The sequence below is a fragment of the Thermobia domestica genome, chromosome 3, assembly GCF_964235325.1.
Source record: "Thermobia domestica chromosome 3, izTheDome1.hap1.1, whole genome shotgun sequence".
In the NCBI taxonomy this organism is placed as follows: domain Eukaryota; kingdom Metazoa; phylum Arthropoda; class Insecta; order Zygentoma; family Lepismatidae; genus Thermobia; species Thermobia domestica.
Genome location: NC_137456.1, coordinates 310,243,076 through 310,254,231, shown reverse-complemented (window position 1 = coordinate 310,254,231; position 11,156 = coordinate 310,243,076).

Genomic DNA, 11,156 nt, shown 5'->3' with positions numbered 1-11,156 from the left:
GCCCAGTGGACGATCAATCTTCAACGCTAAAGTAAAGACATTTATACGTAGATTTTCTTCAACTAAGAACAACTTTGAAATTCCAAAATACCGTAAAACGTTTACAGTATTTTTGTGTGAGTGATACATTCTTTACGCACTTACGAATATATACGAAAATTTCTCACACAGCGAGCGTTAACGAACTGATTTTGCTAAGAGTACTAACGAGTTGTGAAAACAAACTTGAACGTTGTTTACACACTTTCAGACAGCACTTAGACTAGCCCTAACAACACGCAATTAGTTTGAATTGTCATGAACACTTCACAAAAAACATTTAATATAATTAGTCCGTCCGACACAACACTCACGACACAAAGAGTGATGGTGCAGTGTAATAATTTGAATTCTTAGTGCAGAAAAGTGCGTTGTTGGAAAGATGGATCAACGGAACAGTGCTTGTTTCGATGGACATGGACAGATCAAAGCGCGCCGCCCCTGGCAGTTTAGGAGGAAGGCCCAGGAGAAATCCGAGGAGAGAACTCAGGACCAAGGACATTCGACGCGCAGGCATGAAAAGAGGAGACGTAAGGACCTCTGTGTATGTGTGGTTAGCGCTGTGGCAACAACGAGTGTGGTCAAGGCAGTGGTAACACGAAAGGTAGGATCCATCTAAATTATTTATTGGTATTAAAGGGAAAATTCTCCGCATTAAAAAAGAATGCAAGACGTTCTCTGTACATAAATTAAAGCCGGAAATAATTGAGACTTCCAAGCATAATTTCATCACATTGAGAATAGATATTATAATTCGAACTTTAGTTATCCAAGATTAGAGATTTTACCTTAAAGTCAGCCTACATTGAACTGTAGAGACACTTTGCAAATTTTATTGATATGGTATGTGATATTAGTGACCGCATCATTCTCATTGAAGATATATTAATTCCTATAATTTTTTGTTGTCAATTATGAAGCATAATTGCGGATAAAAAGAGATAAACTAAATGTAAACAAAATAACAGGTAGACTTTTAGTAGCTCGTATTGTGCAATTCTTGATAAAAGATGACAATCTAAGTATTCAAATTAGAATATTTAAATTTGTATGAAGTGAAAATGCGTTATCTAAGTTATTGACAGGCACTCTTTTAATGTAAGGTAATTAAAAACAAAGCTTGATTTACATATTTTTAAGTGTAATCAGTGTATTGTTTAAATTGTATGAAATCACTATGTTTGTAAAGTCATTTACATAGGAGTTGGTAACTGATTAAATTTATTTCAATCAATATGGTAATAGGAGCTTTATAAATAATCTGTAGTCATGTCTCAATGAAAGTATTCCACGCAGAAAGCTTAAAGGTTAATTAGTAATTAGAAAAACGCGAATAATCTCACGATCAGTCATTTTGTGTGTTAGAGATACGGAATCCGTCAATAAAATGGAACAACTATTATATTCTGTCATGAAAAGTATGTATTGGCAATAACCGTGAAGTAGGCTAAGCAAAGCCGCATTTAATATTCTGATCCTCCAACCAATAGAGCGATCAGAAGTCTATGCGCATAGACCACACTAATTACGACAAGCTACAGCTATATGCATATGTTACTGTCGCAACATAAGAAAAACCCTGGAAAATAGATACATTTGTCTAAAAATTCTTTTTAAAAAGACGTCTTTGCATTTATTATGTATATTTGAGTATTAATGGTATTCTGTGCATGTATGCATACCTGTATTTATGATTTATCTATGTATATTTGTGTCTTGATATTTTTTCTATGTTCGCCAATGTATGTGTATATATGTGTTATGCATGGTTAAATCACAATATTAATCACATTGATATTACGTATGAGGTATTCTTGTTGTTTGTGTCAGTATCAAATTTAATATCAGGTGTAATTATCTCCAATTCTAAGTTATAATTAAAAATAATTAGGAGTCAGGCTTAGGCTTACTTAGTTTCTTTAGCTCATTCTGCTTTACTTTCAAATTTCTCACTAAATCCTAAATAAAAGTCATGACTTGGTCCAACTTATTTCGACTTATTTCAACTTATTTCGATTTATTTCAATGTATTCCAACTTATTCAGGATTATTCCACTATATCGTAGGTAATTAAATTCAGGTTCCATCACACTATTCAAATCTTAAATACATAATTTTAGGAATATCATTAGTCATAGAGTATCAGCTGATCAACGAAAGTCATATGTTTATTATCCAAAATTACGCAAGCAAATATTTTCAAATGTAAGGTTCTAAGTGAACCAGCTTGTATTGTGCATAATTGTAAGAGCTTATAATGTAAGGATAATCAATCGTAAATTTCAGATAGGACTGGTTATGGATATTGATGTCACTAGTTTGTTTATATATATGTATACAGTGGCGATCCAAGAGGAGGGATATAGGGGCTATAGCCCCCCCCCCTTGACGCTCAGATATACACTGGATAAAATGGGCTTAAATCCTGCTTTACACTGGATAAAACGGCAAAATATGGTTCAGCCCCTCCCTTGATCATATCCTGGATCCGCCCCTGTATATATATATATATATATATATATATATATATATATATATATATATATATATATATATATATATATTAAGTTACTATTAATAATTCATTCAAGCTGTAGGTCAAGAAAGAAAACAGATGTAATTCACTTAAATTAATTTTGGTGCTAAGGCCTGCTGCCTTATTCTTCATATCTGTTATGACAAAATTCCATATTCAGTGTTAATTTTCATCATATTTGATTTTTTTTTAATATTTTTTTATCTAAACATTTTTGTTCGTTTTTCCTCATTAAAGCTTTTATTGTTTTGTTACCCTAAATTCGTGAACTTTTTCTTTCATAAACAAATTTCATCCCTAACCTCAAGGACAACACTTTTTTTTTAGAATCTGTTAGGCTAAACTATTAAGGCAATTTAGGCAATTTTCTAATTCTATCTATCATGGACTGAATTGAACTGATTTTCATGATTTTCAATCAAAATTTTAAATTCAAGATTTTTGTTTATTTCTTACAACATTATTATTATTATTATTATTATTATTATTATTATTATTATTATTATTATTATTATTATTATTATTATTATTATTATTATTATTATTATTCAATTTTCATGGAAAGTGAAAATCAGTCTAGTTTGTCCCTACAAATCAAAAATTAGAGCAAAATTCCTTTTTCAGCATTGCAGCATGTGAATACACGGATACAGATGCGAATAAAATAAATTTTCATTTGCTCTCGGTTTAGGGGATCTTATTTCCCTAAAGCTCTGGGATACCGCGGGGAGATAGGATTTCCAAACGATGAAATCAGTCTTCATCGAGTCATAAAACATTTTAATTCAAAGAAGGGAGACTTCAACGGTGGTGCACATGATATCAATGGTGACACCCGGAACACAAACCCAAAAACCTTACTCAATTAATTTTTAATTTTTACAAATTTGGCGACCCAAACAGGGTTCTTTCTCTGTTAATGTTTAAATTTTTACATACAATTTCATACTTTTTATCAATTTATAGTGTAATAGTCGACATTGCTAATGGCTGTGACATTTAATCTATATACAACCACAAATGTGGTTCTATATAGAACAAGAACAAGACCAAGAACTACCACGCCATTTTAAGAAATATATCAAATTTTACATTTTATTCAAATCTCGCGAATGGTTTGAGATATCAAATTTTTGTAAACGATTTTATAACTGTTGAAAACTCCGTAACTTATTGGATTTCAAATGATAAAGTGACTTCAAATTCCAATAACCACTGTCGATTTTCCTCTTCTCTCCTTTACAAAAATACTTTCATACTAATAAAAGTATTCTCTTTCTTTCCATTTGTTTAAGACTATCATCTTCCTAGTTTTCGAAACATTCCCTATATAACCAGTGCTTGAAATGAGAAATATTAAATGCTAGGGCCGATAGTCTATATATTTTGCATATGAATTTTCAAATGTGCCGTCCAATTTAAAACTCTACATTTATACAACCATACTATGAAAGATGCCGGTTTAAAAAAAATAAAATGGAAAAAAGAAGAGAACACTATATCATACAGGAGTATACGACCTATTTCAGGAATTGTATATCATACTCAGTGCCGTAATAAATTTCTTCGAGGGCTTTGGCGTAGGAAGGTATTTCGGGGGGGCCCAATCAGCGAGTTGGGCATAGTGGAGGAGGGGTATTTGTTTTCTCCCTCAATCAGAATTGTTTTGAAAGAAAGACCAACGTAGTAAAGACGATATTTCGCTAGGAGATAGAATTATTAGGTATGTACTATTTGCAGATGATATGGTGCTTGTTGTGGAATCTAAAAAGAAAACTAATGAGATGTTAGAAAACTTGAGGGGAATCTGCGATGAATATGGGATGAAAATGAACGTTAGTAAGAGGAAAGTTAAAGTAAGAGGATAGTGATTAGAACGAGGCGGTTGGTATCAAATATGGAAGACGGGAAAAAAAATAGAACAGATTATTACTTTTCGATACCTGGGTAGTGTTATAAGTCAGGACATTAAGTACGAACGTGAAATAAACACAAGGATAGGAATGGCGAAAGAACTATTTAGGAAGAAGAAAAGTCCAATTTTATAGGACCTTGAACAAAGTGATAAGAGAAAGACTGATGAGGAAATATTGTATTCCGTGGGGCAGGAATATGGACAGTATACAAAAGAGTCGAAACAGAACTGGAGGCTTTCGCAGTGTTGATACACGAAAAGAGATAATCAGCTGTATTAATTGAAAAAGGAATCAGAAAGTGTTAGAAATAGCGAAACAAGTAAATCAACAATTAACACAGCTAAATGGAAAATATTACTTAATTCATAACAGAAGTATGTCAAACAAAATTTACAATTAAGAGTAAAATTTTAGATGTGATTGAGAAGAGGAAGGAAAACTAGTCGGGATATATGATGAAAGACGTGGTAGAAGGTATAATGGCAGGAAAATGAGGCAGGGACGAAAGAGGCTACAGTTGAGAGTTTGAGAGTTCAGAGCACAGGAAATCTAGTCTAATTACCAAAGCTGTTAAAAAATGAGACACAAAGTTTGTGTAGAGTACGTAAGGATGTGAAAAATTAACCCTGTTATATAACGAGTTTCAGACAGAGATAAAGATGCAATACATTCAATACAGTAGAATTCCTAAAACTCGGCAGTCCGGATAACTCTGCCATACCCTGGCAGGGTCAAAACAAAAACCCTCGCGCAGCCCGCTCAAGGACGTTGCCCACATGCGCGCAAGAAAGTACTAGTTTTTGCAAAGTCGGCCTAGTTAATTTTCATTATAGACAGCTTTATGCCTTCATAAAGTATTTTTCTGAGGTCTGTTTTATTAGGTAAATTACTGTACAGTATGAATTCATTAACCTTTGGAGTACCAAGATGGGGTCAATTTGACCCCAGCGAGTCATCATCTATTTTTTATTGCATTAAAAAAATATATGCTGAAATGGTCTTCTAGAAATGCTTCTAAAAGTGTCTCTTGAATAATTTTGTACACTTAACAAGTATCGTAGAGTATAATTTGTCTTTTTATTTACAGAAATGGAAAATGGGGTCAAAATGACCCCATCTTGATCAATCATGGAATAAAAGAGTTTTCAGTCATATTCCGAGAGGAGGGAAGAAAAAAAATCTCATCCCGCCAAATATAGATGGAGCTGAGGACATGGCATTTTCGTGCAAGCAAGTTTTGGCGCCAACCTCATTTTGTTAGTTTCTCTTATGTGGTACATTTTCCTCTTTACAATAAATGTTCATTGTTTGTATTGTAACAATAGAATATCATTTTATCCCTTTGCTGGCCTTAGAGTCACAAAAACCTATGGGGTTAAATTGACCCCATTTTGGGGGGGCGCGGTGGCTCAGGTGCTTGGGGTCCCGGGTTCGATCCCAGCCCCCGCCAAGTGAACTTTGTGGTGGACAAACACCGTGCTCGTGGGTTTTCTCGGGGATCTCCCGTTTCCTCCTACTTTCTTCATTCCACCATTTCACTCATCTCTCATAATCACCGTCTCCTTTAGCCTAACCGGCATAACCGTGGGACGTAAAACTCAGAGATTTCATTTCATTTTTTGACCCCATTTTGGGCATTTAAATAAAATTTATATCTTGGTACTCCAAGGGTTAATTTTCACTTTCATGTATAGTAAAGATTCTGTCTATGCCTTTATAAAATACCCACTTTTCCTTTGTTTAAGAGTAATTAGGCAGTTTATTCTCTGTTGTATTCTTGAGCATCCAATACATACAAGTATAGTACTGTATTTTCTGAGGAAACACTCGTACTTAGGCCTATTCATTTTTTAACTCCATTCCCGATAACCAGGCATTTTCAAAAACTCGACCACCCTTCGGGTCCACATTAGGCCATTTTCGGTATTCTAATTTCTTACTAAACCTGATGTGATTCTCTTGTGCACTGAACGCAGCAGTTAATGGATAATGTCAGGATAGAAAAGTTGTACATGAAAACGAAGAGGTTAACTGAAGACATGCAACCTTCTCAGTTTACGTGAAATTATCTACCAATAGTGGCAGAATACCTATGATCATGATATGTATAAGAATTAAGTAGAGGGCTTTTCAACGATGAATGATGACTGAAGTTTTATTAACAAAACTGTTCATTACCATTTTGTAAATAACGTTGAATAATTAAATTTCTTACACAAGTTGTGACTAACAATTCACCCCGCCTCATGTTTTTCAAAAAAAAATTCATCAATAATGAGATTGAAACTTTACTCAAAGACAACTTGAAGAAATAATCAGAGGATAGTCCCTCAGTCTAATTCAAGAGATGAATTTTGAACCTTATCCCAAAGACAATCTGAAGAAATAGTCAGAGGATATTCTGTCAGTCTAATTCAAGAGATGAATTTTGAAACTTTGCCCAAAGACAACCTTAAGAAATAATCAGAGGATAATCCGTCAGTTTAGTTCAAGAGATGAATGTTAGAACTTTTAACAAAGACACCCTGAAGAAATTATCAGAGGATAGTCCGTCAGTCTAATTCAAGAAATTAATATTGAAACTTTGCCCAAAGACAACCTGAATAAAGAATACAGGAATGCTTAATATTGTAATGTAATATTGTAATGTGTGTAGAGACAATGGCAGTCCGGGATTCTAGCCCTTCACCTAATTTATTTTATGAAAATATTATAAAACAGTCTTTGTGTCTACAAAGTGAATATTTTAAAATCTTCCCTATAACCAGTGAGGTGAAGAAACAAACTGGTTTATACGGGAACTCTTTAGCTCATAGAAGCCTTCAGGGCGTCCTGGAGCGACTTCAGGGTACAGTACTTTTGATAACCTCCTTAGTTCATGGTAGCCTTCAGAGGTTCGGGTTGTGGTTAGGAATCCCCTTAGCTCCTGGCAGCCTCCATGGATTTTAGGCAAGGTAATACTACTTTGTCCAGGGTGATCTCTGGAGCAGGTGTAGCAGTGTTCGATTTGTAAGGGGGATGCCTGGGATGTCCCCCCTCTGGAAAAATCATCCCGGCTTCTGGTTTAGCTAAAGTCGTCCTAACCAGGGATAGTGGTTTTTCCCCTCTCTGTACATAGTTCCTTTATCATGGGAAATATTTAAAATCACACTCTTAGAGTATTCTGTTTTCTAAGTTTGGATGACGCTTCTTCTGTCTCACTTCCCTTTTCTTCTTTCTCGTAAATGAGGCCGTACTTGTTTGTGCTAACTACTCGCATAAAAGATACCGTTTTGAGGAGTTTTAAACGAATCTTGCAAGAAAACAAAACCAAAGATGCGTGTTGTTTCAAGGTCTGTCGTATATTTGCAAGGTTCCCTTCCTCTTTGTCAGCAAAGATGTAGGAGAAGATTTGATTTTTAAGCTTACCATTGAAACTCGGAGTACCGGACATCAATATACCAATAATGCGTTTCTTCTTCCGCCGAAAAGAAAAAAAGCAATTGAGGAACTAGCAAAACCACAAGTGGACCAGAGTTTTCCCTCTTTCCCCATGCATCATATTACAGAAGGAAGAAATATTTATTGCTCTTGCGGTCAACATATGTTTGAAATTTTGGATCCTACAGCACGTTTGTCAAGTCAAAATCACCACTTACTAATAATTAAATGAAAAATATACTAATCGTTAGTACTACGTTAGTACTGGTTAGTACTCCAAGCACAACGTTAGTACTCACACCCATATAAAGTTATTAACGAATTAAAGTGGCGATATTCACTTGACGTCAAGCCAGAATCGCCACTTTTGTAAACCTTCTCCAAATTATACAAAAGTAGTGTCAATCGTTAGTACTACGTTAGTACTGGTTAGTACTCCAAGCACAACGTTAGTACTCACACCCATATAAAGTTATTAACGAATTAAAGTGGCGATATTCACTTGACGTCAAGCCAGAATCGCCACTTTTGTAAATCTTCTCCAAATTATACAAAAGTAGTGTCAATCGTTAGTACTACGTTAGTACTGGTTAGTACTCCAAGCACAACGTTAGTACTCGCACCCATATAAAGTTATTAACGAATTAAAGTGGCGATATTCACTTGACGCCAAGCCAGAATCGCCACTTTTGTAAATCTTCACCAAATTATACAAAAGTAGTGTCAATCGTTAGTACTACGTTAGTACTGGTTAGTACTCCAAGCACAACGTTAGTACTCACACCCATATAAAGTTATTAACGAATTAAAGTGGCGATATTCACTTGACGTCAAGCCAGAATCGCCACTTTTGTAAATCTTCTCCAAATTATACAAAAGTAGTGTCAATCGTTAGTACTACGTTAGTACTGGTTAGTACTCCAAGCACAACGTTAGTACTCACACCCATATAAAGTTATTAAAAAAATTAAACTGGCGATATTCACTTGACGTCAAGCCAGAATCGCCACTTTTGTAAACCTTCTCCAAATTATACAAAAGTAGTGTCAATCGTTAGTACTACGTTAGTACTGGTTAGTACTCCAAGCACAACGTTAGTACTCACACCCATATAAAGTTATTAACGAATTAAAGTGGCGATATTCACTTGACGTCAAGCCAGAATCACCACTTTTGTAAATCTTCTCCAAATTATACAAAAGTAGTGTCAATCGTTAGTACTACGTTAGTACTGGTTAGTACTCCAAGCACAACGTTAGTACTCACACCCATATAAAGTTATTAACGAATTAAAGTGGCGATATTCACTTGACGTCAAGAAAGAATCGCCACTTTTGTAAATCTTCTCCAAATTATACAAAAGTAGTGTCAATCGTTAGTACTACGTTAGTACTGGTTAGTACTCCAAGCACAACGTTAGTACTCACACCCATATAAAGTTATTAACGAATTTAAGTGGCGATATTCACTTGACGTCAAGCCAGAATCGCCACTTTTGTAAATCTTCTCCAAATTATACAAAAGTAGTGTCAATCGTTAGTACTACGTTAGTACTGGTTAGTACTCCAAGCACAACGTTAGTACTCACACCCATATAAAGTTATTAACGAATTAAAGTGGCGATATTCACTTGACGTCAAGAATGAATCGCCACTTTTGTAAATCTTCTCCAAATTATACAAAAGTAGTGTCAATCGTTAGTACTACGTTAGTACTGGTTAGTACTCCAAGCACAACGTTAGTACTCACACCCATATAAAGTTATTAACGAATTTAAGTGGCGATATTCACTTGACGTCAAGCCAGAATCGCCACTTTTGCAAATCTTCTCCAAATTATACAAAAGTAGTGTCAATCGTTAGTACTACGTTAGTACTGGTTAGTACTCCAAGGACAAAGTTAGTACTCACACCCATATAAAGTTATTAACGAATTAAAGTGGCGATATTCACTTGACGTCAAGCCAAAATCGCCACTTTTGTAAATCTTCTCCAAATTATACAAAAGTAGTGTCAATCGTTAGTACTACGTTAGTACTGGTTAGTACTCCAAGCACAACGTTAGTACTCGCACCCATATAAAGTTATTAACGAATTAAAGTGGCGATATTCACTTGACGTCAAGCCAGAATCGCCACTTTTGTAAATCTTCTCCGAATTATACAAAAGTAGTGTCAATCGTTAGTACTACGTTAGTACTGGTTAGTACTCCAAGCACAACGTTAGTACTCACACCCATGTAAAGTTATTAAATAATTAAAGTGGTGATATTCACTTGACGTCAAGCCAAAATCGCCACTTTTGTAAATATTCTCCAAAATATACAAAAGTGGTGTCAATCGTTAGTACTTCGTTAGTACTGATTAGTACTACAAGCACTAAGTTAGTACACGCACCCATGTAAAGTTATTAACTAATTAAAGTGGCGATATTCACTTGACGTCAAGCCAGAATTGCCACTTTTCTAAATATTGACCAAAGTATACAAAAGTGTTGTCAATTGTTAGTACTACGTTAGTACTTGTTAGTACTACGAGCACAACGTTAGTACTCTCACCCATGTAAAGTTATTAACTAATTAAAGTGGCGATATTCCTTTGACGTCAAGCCAAAATTGCCACTTTTCTAAATATGTCTCGAAATGTTTCCTCCACTTTTATTGATCTTCAGTTTTCTCTTTCAACTCCCAATACATTCTTCCGTTTCTTAAATCTTCAACCAGTTGCAATCTTCTTCTTCCTACTCCTCTCATACCTTCCATGTTTCCCTCTATGGCGTTTCTTACATACAGTTTCTTTGCAAGATGTGTCCAATGTAATTAGTCTTCCTACGATGGATGTAGATTAAAAGCGTTCTCTTTAACAATTTGTTTTATATCGAATTTTTATTTGTTTATCTGATACCCGCAGAAATAAAAGGCTTTTTTATACCTTTTGAAAATATTAAAAATGTACAAAACGCTCGAATGAAACTAAAACTTAATGACAATCGAGACTGGTAAAGTAGGGGTATGGACACAGTTATAATATGGAAAAATTGAGACATTAGATTTTAGCTATTTACTTAAACACGTCCAAGAATCAGATTCATCGCACATTAGGATTAACAATCACATATACAGGTAATGTCATGGTCAGTACTTCTTTACTTTTTCTTAGTATTACAAATCCTAACGTTAGTGCTTCATTTCTACACTTGAAATTGAGGGGCGTTGAAAGACAAAGTTAACCCACAATTTCAAATTTT